Source organism: Eumetopias jubatus, unplaced genomic scaffold (assembly GCF_037043125.1).
Source record: "Eumetopias jubatus isolate StellerSeaLion01/CBP00866 unplaced genomic scaffold, mEumJub1_p1.0 scaffold_4, whole genome shotgun sequence".
Taxonomy (NCBI): Eukaryota; Metazoa; Chordata; class Mammalia; order Carnivora; family Otariidae; genus Eumetopias; species Eumetopias jubatus.
The window spans coordinates 175317848-175333894 of record NW_028274810.1 but is presented as its reverse complement, the minus strand read 5'-3'; the positions used below and the strand labels follow the sequence as shown (position 1 = coordinate 175333894).

Below are 16047 nucleotides of genomic sequence, written 5' to 3'. Positions count from 1 at the left end.
TTTTACCAGCTTTGGAAATGATACATATCCCACTTCTCAAGCCCTTTTTTTTATTTGAATAGGAGAAAATCCTGTGATACAGATAAACAAACAAACATAAAAGTCCACACTGAAACAGGTAATATTCCCATGAAACAGAATATTAAGGCCTGAGAGGAAGAAGGCAGACTGAAGAAATCAGGCAACAGAATAGGGAAGTGGGAATATAAACTGTGGCTCTCAGTACTGGCTTCCTGCTCAGTGTGGTTGGTAGAGCTCATTGCCTGCAGAGGCATGGTTTTGTTGACCTTGACTTCGTGCATGAAATGTTAATGTATTATAGTAAAGATTCTTTGGAAGCATCTCTGCCTTCTTGCCTAGGTAATATTTTTCTTCTTGCTTTCACCTCTGATCTAGTCCTTACCTATCCATATCTGTGACTTCTTTAAGATATGTATAAAGTCCAACCATTGTGAACGGACCCAGAGCTTGTTATATAACAAAGCGAAAATTAGGTGAATGCTCTAAGCTTTACTTTCCTTATCATTAGTAGTCTTCATGCTTCTTACACTTGGGTTCCATTAAGTTTCTCGCAAAAGTGGGTATATAATTTTCATCAAGTGTAGAACAATTTTAAACATTATCTCCTCAAAGATATTTTTTTTCTGTCCTCTGTTCTCGTTCCTGTGCCTTGAAAGCTCCAATTACACATATATTAGGCCATTTGAAGGTGTTCCACAGCTCACTGGTGCTCTGTTCATATTTTTGTCAGTCTTTTTTCTTTGTTTCACTTTGAGTTGTTTCTATCGCTATGTCTTCAAATTCACTTTTCCCAGCATTTTCAAATCTGCTGTTAATCCCATCAATTATATTCTTCATCTCAGTCATTGTCATTTTCGTCTTCAGAAATTTGATTTGGGTCTTTTTTTAAATTTCATCCTCCCCTCTGTTCCTGTAGCTTTTCGAATATATGGAATACAGTTGTAACCAAAGCAAGAGAAAATAAAGACCAGACAGGGAAGGGTCAGTGGGATTGAAAAGAGGGAGAGATTGAGGATTTATATGAGGAAATGAAATCAATGGCAGTTTAATCCTGACTAATATGCACAGTGGTGTCATGGAGAAGTCAGGGAAGGCTCTCAGGAGCCTGTAGGAAGGCTGGAGGGTGCTGCATCACCTCCCCTTTCCCTTCTACTCCACTCTTTTGCCCCTCCCAACTTGAACATATACTCCCCAAGATGCACTTGTCTTTTTGTTCACTGCTGAGTCTTTATACTTAAAACAGGTCCTGGCACAGTCAAGTTTTGCTGAACAAATTATTTTGATTTTGCAAATATCGTCTCCAAGGATGATGGTATTGTCTGGACACTGCCTGCTTTGGTGAAATTTCACTGCTTTGTGTGTGGTCTATATTCCAGTAGGGAGGACATCTATGTCCAAAGTTGAATTAATTCTCTGTACTTGCCCATCCTGCTTATGTTAGTGTTTTGCAGCAAGTTCAGGGGTTAGAAGTGTGTCAGAGTATAAAGTTTCATATGTATATATATATATATATATATATATATATATATGTAAGAAGTCTGATCAAACATTCATGGTGGGGCTTCCATATTGCACTCGAATAGTCATAGAATGTCAGGACTGGAAGGGGCCTTTAATAATGATTGTAGTAACTAGTATTATTGAGAATCTAGTATGCATTAGAAACTCTGCTTTGTACTTTATATGGATTATTCATTTAATCTTCATAACAACTTTTTAATTTAATCTTTAAGCAACCAAATATCATTTTTATTTTTAATTTACAAATGAGAAACCTGATGCTCAGAAGCGTTGTACAACTTAAGAAGTTTCCACAGCTAGGAAACCACCTTCTTGGTTCTAATTACAACTAAGGAGCCAGCATTAGGGCTGAACATGAGTGCAAAAGCCCTGATGGTCCAGGAGCCAGTCCAGGAGCGGAAGATCTAAGGAAATCCCTTCTCCTGTGATACTCTTCTCATTTCCATGCTCCTGCTTGTACCTGCCCACTTGCTTGCTGGGCATACAGATGCTAGCAGATCTCAGTGTACAGATACACTTGATGTTCCAAATCTATCACCCAGAGAAGTATTTTAATAATAACTCTGAGTTAAAAGTAGATGGTAGATGGTGTCTGGTCAATCAGTCAACTCATGTCCCTTGGCATGAGAAAGTCAACGCCCAGTGACATTCTGGGTTCTTAGGCATGAGCCCAAACCATGGATTCCAGATATGTGTGCTCCTAGCTGAGACCAAACTCATGGTTCCAGAGAACAGAAGGCCAGAGCACTAAAATGGGTGTATTAGAATTAAGCTGGTTTCCATCAGAAAGCTTCATATAAATATTACACCCAGCTCTATAAGACACTCAATGTTTGGTTTCTGAACCTATTAATATATAATGAGGATATGATGTAATTAATATTGTTTGTTTTGATTTTCCATTAAATCTGCTTTAGTAATAAGAATGCAAGGTAATTATTCAGAAAGGCTTTTCAACAAATGTCAGTTTTCATTGATTAAAAATCAAGTCAGTGCTTCATTTGAAATGATATTTACAAGCATGCTTTAAGCTGAAATGAATAATTATCAGGTTATTGAACTGCAAGTTATCTGCAAAGAATTGTCTACTTTTTTTTTTTTTCATTTTGCACTAAGGCTTACTCTCAAATAATAATAATAGAGGACAAACCAGAGGGTGTGGAGAAGAAATGTCATGCTTTTGCTTTTATGGGATTTAATTTTCTTTACGTAATGTTGAAGCCGGCTTCCCGTTGGCTGTAGCATCTCCCCAAACTGAAGTTTTGGAGAACAAGAGCCAGACATTGTTGCTTGGGAGGCACTTGGAGCTGGTCATCACACAGCAATCTAAAGTTTCTGTTTTCCTGGGGTCCTGCTGCTGTGAGTGGTGGTTGTGCCAAGCCAATGTGGGCATTTCTTTTCACTTTAAAATGGCTTTTTCTCCTACATATTTCTCTTTCATTATTTCACATAAAACAATGGGAAAGTAGTCTGTCATCTGTTACTCAGAGTCGTGCTGAAGGTTATGTGAATTCACAGCCATTTGTTTTTCCAGTGACTAAAGAATGCACACAGCAACAACCCCAACAATTTAGACTGCAGTGTATTTATATTTACAAATAGACGTATACATATAAATCAAGTCACCAAAATTATGCACCACATGGATTTTAAAATAATGTTCTTTGCGTGACTAACTCTTATTCAAAGCCCTCCAACAAAATGACAAAAATCCATTACTATATGCTCTCTTCATTTACTCACTCATTATCCTTTGTACCAAATACTCTTGTAGGTGCCTGAGATGGGTCAACAAAGAAGCCATCCAAAGTCCTTACCTGTGGACCTCACAAGTGAGCCAGGGAGACTGGCAGTAATGGACAAACATGTGAAATACGGAATGTGTCAGGTGGTGGTAGACGCCATCCAGGAAAATCAAGCAGAGGAGTAGATGGGGGAGCTGGGGCAGAGAAAGAGTTTCCGTTTGCATTTAGGTCATGAGAAAAGCCACACTGAAAAGGTGATCATTGAGCAAAGCCTTGAAGAATGTGAGGGAGTGAGCCATATGGGAATCTGGAGGAAGAGCATTGTAGCATCTGGGACCAGAATGTGCAAAGGTCCTACTGTGGTGGGTGGCTGTGGAAGCAGGAAAAGGAGGCCAGTGTAGCTGGCATAGGGTTCAAGGGGAGGATAATAGTAGAAGAGACAGAAGATCTAATTGGGGACTTATTGAATGAAAATACCTATTTCCTGACAGCTCACATCTGTCATAAGAGATGTGTTTTAATAACTTGAGTCTAGGAGGCTGTTGATCTGATGGGCAACTCATGTCTTTCTTACAGATTCTTCCTCTGTGATCACTAGGAATTAAGCTACTTAATTATTGGCTATCACAATCTATTTTTTCAAAGATTTTATTATCTATCTATCTATCTATCTATCTATCTATCTAACAGAAAGAGAGAGAGAGTGCACAAGCAGGGGGAGTGGCAGACAGAGGGAGAAGTAGCCTTTCCCAATGCAGGCCTCAAACCCAGGACCCTGGGATCATGACCTGAGCCGAAGGCAGATGCTTAACAAGCTGAGCCACCCAGGCATTCCTGGCTATCACAATCTAAATGGGACTAATCCTGCATCTCTGGGTTCTGGGATCTGGTCAGAATTTATTCCCACCCATGTCAACTAGGTCCACAAAGGTTGGCTTGTTTTGTTTGTTTGTTTTTTTAAGAAATAGATTAACAGGGAGAAAAAAATCAGAGATGGGAAGAATGACCATTTTGTTGTAATTGAGAACAGTGTTGGATACAAGTATATGAGTTAGAGATGACAAGATTTTCAGACTTAATTCTGAGTTTACTTCTAAATTATGATATTTTGGTAATTGTCTTCATATGAAAATGGAGTAAAATTTTAAATGCTATATTCCTGATTCCTGACACTGAGAATGTCCTATCTCTTCCTTTGGCTTTTCTTGGGTTCTACTTAAATGGCAGGAGAAAGCCAAGTAACATGTTTGGTTGAATGGTTAGATTAAAGTGGTGGGTTGTGGAGAGAATTTGTTTGGTACTTACTTTGGCAAGGCACTTACTAGGGCTTTGCACATTATCTTCTTTGGTCCTCAGGACTCTCTCTGAGGTAGACAGAGAGACTGATTAACGTTCTAAGCAGTACCCTCTACGCTCTGACTCCATCACACATCTAGGGAAGGCGATGCCATTCAATGATAAGGTACAGCATGCAAAGGAGTCAAATCAGGACCCACATGTATTAATGGTGGCTGGTGGGAACACTGATTCAAAATATTTCTTCATCTCATCGGAGAGAACACTGTCTCCAAGTTCCCTTAGGGATTGGATCCATCATCTATCTCCAGTGTCAGAGGGCACTGCTTGCTTAGGTTACACATTGTAGTCAGTCAGAAATACAAATCTTGGGAATATCCAAGAACCCAACCAGTAAATGATCAAAAAGTTTGCAATTAGGGTAGATGAAAACCAGGGAAATGTGAAGACCCTTAGTAATTCTATGGCATCAGAATATTAAATCTCTGTAATAACAAATTACGATATAATGAGGTCACATTAGTGGAATAAGAGGCCCAGATGCCTCAATGATTTAATCTCTCTCTCCACATAAGCTTGCATTGAATTTTAATGAGTATTTTGATTGATAACATATTTAGTTCAAAATAGGTCTTTGAAGACAGCTGTAAGAGTATTAACATTTAAAAGATGCTATGATAGAAATTTCATTAAGTAGCTGATAAGAAAAAAAATTATTGTATAAACCTGCCAGTGTCAGACATACTGCTATGACCCATCCATTCCTACTGAATAAAGGGGCAGTAAAATATCTTTATTGGACTATTCTTTGAACACTATAGGGGCTCATTTTATTTTCTTATGAAAAAGCCAAGTGTGGAGACCCACAGGGCTGCGGCAAACTGAAGAAGGTCCCCTAAAGGGCCTATGTGCTGACTCACCCGCCCCAGGGCCCAGCACAGAAGCAGGCTTTTGAAAAGTGCCCAAACTTCCAGTGGAAGAGACTCATTTCCTAATTTTAGAGCATTGGTCTAAGGGTGGGGGCCTGCTGGGATACTGTCCCTGGATGGAGGGTGGTGAGCACTATCTTCTTGTTCTCCCTCTGTCTTGATGAAGCTAGTAGGCACCACCTTTTTTTTTCTCTTTATTCCCCTCTTTTCTTTTTCTCTTCCTCTCTCCTCTTTTCTTTTCTTTCTTTTCTTTTTATTCCCTTTTTGTGGCAACCACCATCTTTGCAATCCCCCTCTGCTTCCCTTCAGCCAGTGGGTGACATCTTCGTGCTCTGTCCCTCTCATTGCTCCTGACTGCCATTATCTCCCAGAGGGACTCCTTTACACACACTTGGTGACCGAGTTTGTGTATCTGGTGACCCGATTTTTGAGGCCGCTACCTAAAGAGTGCCCCTCGATCACCTGGCTCTGGAGGCCAGGCGGGTTTATGTTCCTGGGTCCCATGGGACTGTAACAGTTGGAGAGACAGTTTTTGGCAGGCTGCCACTCCCAGCCCACTGCACAGACAGAAGAGGAACACACTCCCAGTTTTTTTGAGGGGCAGGCTTCTGGTTTGGCACATTTATAGGGGCCTGTAGAGGGGCTCTCCAGAAATGGAAGCTGGTAATGCAATCTTCGTATTCCTCTCTGCCTCACTCCAGCTCAACAGTATCTTAGAAAAAGGAGCTTATGCTTTTCTCTGGTGCCCTGATTTTTGTGGCTGCTGTCAGGGGACACTTTTATATCATCTGGTTCTGGTGGCCAGAGAGGCTTATGCTCATGGGTCCCTCAGGGCAGTAACCAATGAAAAAATAGTTCTTAGACAGCAAGCCCCATCCCCCTCCTTTCCCTGGCCAGGGAGCAAGAAACAATAGACTTAGGAGAACAATCTTTCTGGAAAAAAAGCCTATTAGCTTATGATCATAGCTGCAGCCTGAGGGGCAGGCTTCCAATTAAACACACATGTAAGGGCTGACTGGAAACCTGTCCTGAGACCTCAAAGAGCAGGCACTATCTTAACAGATATATACAGAACATTCTATCCAAATGCAACAGAATACACATTCTTCTCAAGTGTACATGGGACATTCCCCAGGGTAGATCATATGTTAGGCCACAAAACAAGACTTAACAAATTTAAGATAATTGAAATTATACCAAGCACTTTTCCCACCACAATGGTATGAAACTAGAAATCAGTTGCAAAAGAAAACTGGAAAATGCACAAATTATGTAGAGACTAAACAACATGCTACTGAACAACCAATGAGTCAATGAAGAAATTAAAAGTGAAAGCAAAAAAATTTCTTGAGACAAAAATGGAAATACAACATTCAGAATTTGTGGGATACAGAAAAAGCAGTTCTATGAAGGAAGTTTATAGCGATAAATCGTTACCTCAAGAAACAAAAATTTCAAATGACTTAACTTTACACTTCAAGGGACTAGAAAAGAAGAACAAACAAAGCAGAATGAAGGAAATAACAAAGATTGGAGCAGAAATAAATAAAATAGGGACTAAAAAGACAATAAAAAAGATCAATAAAAACAAGAGTTGGTTCTTTGAAAAGATAAACAAAATTGATAAACCTTTAGCTAGGCTCAACTCATCAAGAGAAAAGGAGAGGGCTCAAATAAGTAATGTCAGAAATGAAAGAGGAGACATTGCAATTGGTATGACAGAAATACAAAGGATCATAAGAGACTACTAGAATTGCACACCCAACAAATTGGACAACCCAGAAGAAATAGATGAATTGCTAGAAACATACAACCTTCTAAGACTGAATCATGAAGAAATAGAAAATCTGAACAAACTGGTGATGGGTAAGGAGATTGAATCAGTAAGTAAAATACTACCTACAAACAAAAATCCAGGACTAGTCAGCTTCACTACTGAATTCTACTAAACATTCAAATAAGAATTAATATCAATCCTTCTCAAACTCTTCCAAAAAATAGAGAGGTGGGAATACTTCCAAACTCATTTTATGAAGCCAGTATCACCTTGATGCCCAAACCAGACAAGGGCACCACAAGAAAAGAAATTTACAGGCCATTATCCTTGATGAACACAGATGCAAAAATCCTTAAGAAAATACTAGCAAACCGAATTCAACAATACATTCAAAGGATCATATACCATGATCCAGTGAAATTTATTCCAGGGGTGCAAAGGTGGCTCAACATCTGAAAATGAATCAATGTGATACATTACATTAACAAAATGAAGAATAATAATCATATGATCATCTCAGTGGATGCAGAAAAAGCATGTGACAAAATTCAACATCCATTTATGATAAAAAGTCTCAACAAAGTGGGTATAGAGGGAATATGTGGCACCATAATAAAGGCCGTAAATGGCAAGGCCACAGCTCACACACTCAATGATGAAAAACTGAAATCTTTTCCTCTAAGACAACGATGCCCACTTTACCCCTTTTATTCAACATAGTACTGGAAGTTCTAGCCAGAGCAAGTAGACTAGAAAAAGAAATAAAAAGCATCCAATTGGAAAGAAAGAAGTAAAATTGTCATCATTTGCTGATGACATGACAGTATATATTGAAAACTCCAAAGACTCCACCAAAAAACTCTTAGAACTAATAAACAAATTCAGTAAAGGTGCAGGATACAAATTCAATATACAGAAATCTGTTGCATTTCTATACATACCCTAATAATGAACTATCAGAAGGAGAAATTAAGAAAATAACCCCATTTACAATTACTTTGAAAAGAATAAAATGCCTAGGAATAAATTTAACCAAGGTGGTGAAAGATCTGTACTCTGTAAACTATAAGACATTGATGAAAGACACTGAAGAAGACACAAATAAATGAAAAGGTATTCTGTGCTCACGGACTGGAAGAATTAATATTATTAAAATGTCCTTACTACCCAAAGCAATCTAGAGGTTCAGTGCAAACCCTACCAAAATTCCATTGGCATTTTTCACAGGAATTGTACAAACAATCCTAAAATTTGTATGGAACCACAAAAGACCCTGAATAGCCAAAGCCATCTTGAGAAAGAAGGACAAAGCTGGAGGTATCATGCTCCCTAATTTCAAATTATGTCAGAAAGCTATAGTAATCAAAACAATGTGGTATTAACATAAAAACAGACACTTAGATCAATGAGATAGAATAGAGAGCCTAGAGATAAACCCATGCATATATAGCTGGTTGGTTTATGACAAAGAAGCCAAGAATGTACAAAGGGGAAAGACAATCTATTTAATAAATGATGTTGGAGAAGCTGGACAGCCACAGGCAAAATAATGAAACCAGACCGGTATCTTATTATTATTATTTTTTTACTTCCAATAAGTACAATATTTATTAAACATATCTTCAGTTGTTTTGTTACATAGTGTGCAACAAATTACAATATTCTGCAGCCACAAACTATGTGCAGAGTATGAAGAAACTATTAATCAGATAGTGTAATCTTTCCATTTATAACTCTACAAGGAAGAACTAGCAAATCAGATCTTACATATAACATCTCACTAAACTTTATGCACGGAAAGTGACAGACACTGGTTGTGCTGTTTGATACAAAATGGCTGAACTTCATCTTCAGAAGACTAAACCTGACATCTAAACATGCCAATATGAACATCAAAACAAAATATATTCTAACCAACCATGGGAAATAGTCTGGTATCAGGAAAAGCAACAAGGATTACACACATTATTTTATAAACCAGCACACAAAGGTTTAAAACAGTTCTGAAAATGAAGTTAGCTGTCTTGAGTCAAGGGAATAAAAAAAAGTCAGTATTGACCATCTACAATCTCTGACCTTTGTGGAGACGGTAAGAATCTGTTGTAGTGCAGCTACATACAGTACAATTCAGGCAATTTTGTTTTTTCACTTGGGTTCAGATTGCAAATTCATTGCTGTGAGAGAAGGACGGAGGCAAATTTTAGCAGCAACCTCCACCTGACTGCTTGACCGGAGTGCTCTGAATTTTCACATTGGACTTCTCTGCACCACCAGCTGTTGCTCCAGGACCCATTCACTTTTTAATCTCAGCTGCCATCATCATGAAAGTACACTAAAGTACACTGTACACTAAAATTAACTCAAAATGGATTAAAGACTTGAAGTAAGACCTGAAACCATAAAACTCTTAGAAGAAAACATAGGCAATAAGCTCTTTGACATAGGTCTTGGAGATGATCTTTTGGATACCAAAAGTGAAGACAATAAAAGCAACAATAAACAAATGGGACAACAACCAACTAAAAAACTTCTGCACAGCTTTAGTTTTTAGGAAACCATCAACAAAATGAAAAGGCAACCTACTGAATGGGAGAAAATATTTGCAAACCATATATCTAATAAGGAGTTAATACCCAATATACATAAAGAACTCATGCAACTTAATAACAAAAAAATCCAATTAAAAAATCCCAAAGGATCTAAATAGACATTTTTCTAAAAAACAAAACAAAACAAAACAAAACTATACAGATGGTCAACAGGAATATGAAAAAATGCTCAGCATCACTAATCATAAGGGAAATGCAAATCAAAACAGTAAGATATTGGGACACCTGGGTGGCTTAGTCAGTTAAGTGTCTGCCTTTGGCTCAGGTCATGATCTCAGGGTCCTGGGATGGAGTCCCACATTGGGGTCTCTGCTCAGTGGGGAACCTGCTTCTCCCTCTCCCTCTGCCCCTCCCATTCCCCCCTGCTCATGCTCTCTCATATAAATAAATACAATTAAAAAAAAACAATAAAAACAACCAAAAAACAAATGCATTGAAGACCGAGGTGTATTTACTGTGAAGTGATGAAGCTTTAGCTTCAAGGCCTTCTCTTGATTGGTCCACTCAAGGGTCTGGGAGGGCCTTGGCCATACATTTGGAGGATCATATGATTTTTTGGGTAAATTTTACAAAGCAACATACTATCTCTTACCACTCTGACTTACCTTGCTTTCTTCCCCATGTTTTATGTCAGTTATACTTCAATAAAAATATTTAAAAAGCCAAGTGATACCAATAAAACAGGTAAATGTGTTAAATTAAAAAAAAAGAATCTGAAACTAATGATGTACTATAAGTTGGCTAATTGAATTTATATAAACTTTTAAAAAGGCAAAAAAAGAATTTCAAGTAAAAGCTACTTAAATATACAATGGCTGGGATGCCTCAGCTCTTGGTACAATTGCAGTAGCTTTGAGGGCTTAGGTGGTATCTCAGTGGGATGAAACAGACTCGTGCTACCCAACTGTAATGTAATGTAAGCCACAGATTCAAGCTCTATCTAGACTTCAAAAATTTCTGGACGTTTCTGGAATGAGCTAAGGAGGAGCTGAATCGGGAATACATTTAGTTTAAACCGGTACAGTGGGATAAAGTTGAAATTTGCAGTCATTTGATGTATAGTTAAAGATGTAATTTGCAGTCATTTGGTGTATAGTTATTACAACTGGACGCATTTATGTGTAGGTATTTCAAGCTGACCCAAGTGTAGGAATGGGTTGCAGAAATCCTTCTCCTTTCTGCTAGGCCTACTTACCAGCATCAAAACACAATGGCATGGAACACTACATCACAAACTAATGATGTAATGTATGCTGATTAACAAAAGATAAAAAAAAAAAAAACCACAATGGCAGGATCAGAGGTTGCACATCAGTGTAACTATATCCTATAGATCCTAGTGTATCCTTTAGAAGTTAGTCTGTGAGACGTTCTTTTAATCATCTATGTACAATTGTAGTAAATGTACAAACGTAGTAAATAAGAACAAAGTTGTCCTTATTGACATAGTTAAGACAGAAGCTCTCTTGGCAGATCTATACGTGGTAACATAACATATAAAATTATCACCATATATATATATATATATATATATATATTTTGGTGGACCTACACAAAATAGCATTTATCAGACTTCTTATGCTTTTAGGATGTAAGCTTATAGCAGTACTACAGTAAATAGGTCTCTTATAAGAAAAGAACTTGGCAGCTATTTCCCCAAATTTGACAATACTCCTAAAAATTTATGTGACATTAAGTGTAATGAGTTATGAAATCAAAGGAACCCTTTTATACTATAAGTAATAAAAAACAAATTTTGGTCAACCAAATCAATAAAAGATTGAAATATCTTTCTATTCTTTCTAGAAATACATTACAAAATTAGCATCATATGAAGAAGTGATTTAAAGAGTATGTAGCCAAAAAATGTCAGGTAGTAAGTTAATATAAATATTATGTTATTTTCTGGTTGTTGTGATGTTTTTGGTACTTATCAGCTTTTAAAAGTTCATTGACATTTCTTTTTTCATTCTCATTAAATGTTTGCTTAATGAATAATCATTATTATTTAATGAATGGTGAATACTTAATTTTGTGTTGTCACTTTGCATTTTATGAGTCCCCTCTTCTGTCATTTCTACAGGTTTCAGGCCACACAAAATCTGGATCCACCCTTACTTTCAGCAATCCTGGTAATAAAAATTATTCATCACTCAAAACCAAGATCAAATGTCACTTCCTTTATAAACTATTTTCTGAATCCCTAATCAGGTAAGAGCTACTTTAGAATTGTACAGTGATTTGTCTTAACACCTTAAAACCATAATTAAAACGTGCCTCATTTTCTTTCTTTCTGACTGTCCTGTATTATTTGTATTATTGTCTGTCTTCACTGTCAGAGAAATGCAAGTCTTAAGCAGAAAAGGTTGATGTGGAGGGCATTGGGACCTGGAGATGATGCATCCCATTGGGTTTCCAGGGACATACCCAGGAGCATAGTTTCAGGTAATCAATGATCTAGAGGCTGCTGGTGTCAAAGAGGTCTAGAACGTACCCCAAGGGTTAGATGAATCACAGAGACACTGAATCTCTTCAGCTGATCCTAACCAGCAAGCCAAGTCAATGGTCATTATCAAGGCGATTTTTAACACTACTCAAGAAGGCTCCATGGGACATCTGGGTGGCTCAGTTAGTTAAGGTTTGTCTTCGGCTCAGGTCATGATCTCAGGATCCTGGGATTGAGTCCTGCATCTGGCTCCTTGCTCAGCAGGGAGCCTGCTTCTCCCTCTGCATGCAGCTCCCCCTGCTTGTGCTCTCTCTGACAAATAAATAAATAAAATCTTAAAAAAAAAAAAAGGCTTCAGTAGAGAAATTCAAACTTAGAGGCAAGTATCAATCTAAAAGACAAAAGTATGGAAGGCCAGATAGCCTTAGAGAAATTGCATAGCAGGCAATAATCTTAGGGCCTTAGTCACTGCACCTAGAAGGACCCTAATTTCTCAACAGAAGAGCAAGGAGTTACAGCAGGCTTACCAAGTAGGCTAACTTGCTTGTCATCTGGATACTTTGAGTTCTGTGTACCCTAGAATGGGTACGAACAGAGCCCATCTGCTTAGGGGTTGAATGGGCAGAGCCCGGAGGAGGGCAGTGTGATTGAGGAATATGTCAGATAATTGTTTGTGATGTTCTTTGAAGGCAGGAACTATGGGTTAAACTTGAATCTTCCTAGAAAAATGTTGAGCACTGGGTAGATACTTGGTATTTGTAAAATTAAAAAAGAAAATGATTTTTAGATCTAACCTGTGTACACTCCAGAGTTTGGCATTGTCTTTCTTGAAGTGTGGCTCCCAGAAATCAACAACTGGCATGTAACAGTAAAAATTTTTACTTCTCCAGATCTTGCTGTAATTCTTTATAAATGCTGTGTAAGATTGTATCATTCATTTTATGGCAGATATGGGTATTGTTTGTTTAATGACCATTACCACCTAATATGCTTGGAGTTAAGTAAGGTTTCTTTGCTTTCAGTGAGGTCTAATTTCAAGCCTTTCCCCCTGATCTTGAACATCTAACTGGTTTCTTCAACCAAAATACTGGATTTTATACTTATAAATGTCAAATTTCATCTTGAAGGTTTTTGTTTGGGCATTGCAGAATTTTGGAATAATTATGAATGTCTTTTATTTATTCTATTATATATCCCTTCCAGTTTTTTTGCCATGTAAAAATTTTAAAAATTTTATTTATTTTTAACTATGTATTACTTGAATAAACTTAGATTTTCTATATATGCAAACCATCGTGTGTGTGTGTGTGTGTGCATGCATATCTGTATCCTATAAATTTTTTACACAAAGAACTTTAATCAGTGTTAAATGGAGAACTTATTTAACCAAGACAGTAAATAAAATATTGAGAAAAAGAGCCAAGGACAAACTTCTCCAAGTTTCTTAGGTAATTTGGATGATGCTATTGTGTGGATTGAATAAAAGGATATTTAAAGAACTTTGGGAACATGAAGGCACTTGATTAATGTTAGCTTCCCCTTGGAGGCTTAACTGGCTGAGCCACCTAGGTGCTCTGAGATCTTTTTTTTTTTTTTTTTTTTAATAAAATACAGGCATTTATAGCTATAAATTTCCCTCTAACCACTACTTCACCTGCATCCCATAAGTTTTGGCAGGTTGTTTTATTGTTTTCATTCATTTCAAAGTATTTTCTAATTTTCCCTGTCGTTTCTTCTTTGATCCATTGATTATTTAAGAGTGTGCTGTTTAGGGGCACCTGGGTGGCACAGTCAGTTAAGCATCCAACTCTTGATTTCAGCTCAGGTCATGATCTCACGGTCCTGGGATCAAGCTCCACGTCGGGCTCCCTGCTCAGTAAGGAGTCTGTTTATCTCTCTCTTTCCCTCTGCTCGCTCTCTCTGTCTCTGTCTCTCTCTCAAATAAATAAATAAATCTTTTAAAAAAAAGGAGTGTGCTGATTAATTTTCATATAATTGTTAATTTCCTGAATTTTCTACCTTTTTTGATTTTTAATTTCATTCCATTGTGGTCAGAGACATATTTTGTATGATTTCAATCCTTTTAAATTTATTTAGACTTACTTATTGGCCTTACTATTAATCAAGTGACCATATATATGTGAATATGATTCTATGTTTTCTATTTTTTCTATTGGTCTATTTGTCTACCTTTGTGTCATTACCACAAATATTTTAGTTACTAAAGCTCTATAATGAGTCTTAATATATGGTAAGTCTTCCAACTTTGTTCTTATTCAAGATTATTTCTGCTATTGTTAGCCATTTGGATTTTCATGTAGATTTGCAATCACCTTGTCAATTCCACACAAAAATTCCTTTGTGATTTTGATGGATTGCATGAGATCTATGTATCAATTTGAGGAATATGGTATTTCTACCAAAGTGAACCTTTAATCTATGTATGTTCTGCCATTAATTAGGTCTTCTTTAATTTATCTCAGTAAAATTTAATTTCCCGGGAGGGTGTTTTACACAACTTTTATTAAAATTATTGCTAAGTATTTGATGTTTTTGGTGCTTATATAAGCGATATCACTTTTAAAATTTAATTTTCTCTTATTTATATTTAGAAATACAATTATATTTTGTTTAATGAACTTCTATCCAGTGACCTTGTTAAATTTACTTATTAATTCTTACTGTTTATTGGTATATTCTTTTGGATATTCCACATATATGATAATTTGTCTTTAAACAATTAATGTTTTATTATTCCTTTTAAAATCATTATTTTTATAAAAATAAAATCATTATTGATATATATATGCTATATATATAGTCAATTTATGTCAATGTCTATATATATATATACTCCTATTACATTAGTTAATTCGTCCAGCAAATGATTGAACTAAAGTGATAGAAGGTATCATTGTCTCATTCATGATTGCATAGACAATGCTTTCAATATTTCATCATTATTATGATGACCCCATATTTGGGTTCTTGGAAATATACTTTCCATATTATATTATTATATTATCACTGATTTTCTATTCTATTCTATTCTATTATTATATTATCACTAGTTTCTATTATATTATTACATTATCACTAGTTTCTAAGACTTCTTTTGATTTAATTCAATTTTTAAATTTAATATAGTTATTGAGAAATTTAATTTTGCCAAATGTTTTTAATTGAGATGACTGTAATTTTTCTTCTTTATTCTGTCAAGATGGTTTTTTTTACTAATTGATTGATTTTATGGTGTTAAAATAACCTTGCATTCTTGGTATAAACACCACTTTGCCATGATATATTATCTTTTTTTTAATATATATAGCTGTAGTTTAAATTTGTGTTCAGAAGAGAGATTGGCCTGTGATATTCCTTTTTAAAAATATACTTTGGAAGAATACGGTATTAAATTTATGCTGGCCTTGTAAAATGTAGTGGATTGTGTTTCTTTGTTTTTTATTTTCTGGATCAGTGTATGATTGGTGTTTTTCTACCTTAGATGTTGAAGAATGTACCAGTTCATCCATCTAGGCTTGAAGTTTTCTCTGTAGAAAGGTTTCAAACTATAGATTTGATTTTTTAAATAAGAGCAGTACTATTCAGATTTCCCCATCCCCTTTTTGCTGAAAATCTTAGTAAGTTGTATTTTCAAGGAATTTATCTATTTTTTCTTTGACTCATGGTTTTAATTTTTTTCAAA

At 36.3% G+C, this 16047-nt stretch overlaps 1 long non-coding RNA gene across 1 annotated transcript in view; it reads left to right on the top strand.

Moving 5' to 3' along the window:
• The window catches only part of LOC114215333 (uncharacterized), a 69679-nt gene that overhangs the window by 39250 nt on the left and 14382 nt on the right, over positions 1 to 16047 (top strand). The window contains exon 2 of the long non-coding RNA XR_003610557.2: positions 11982 to 12109. This is a non-coding gene — a long non-coding RNA (uncharacterized LOC114215333). The remainder of the gene's footprint in view (positions 1 to 11981; positions 12110 to 16047) is intronic.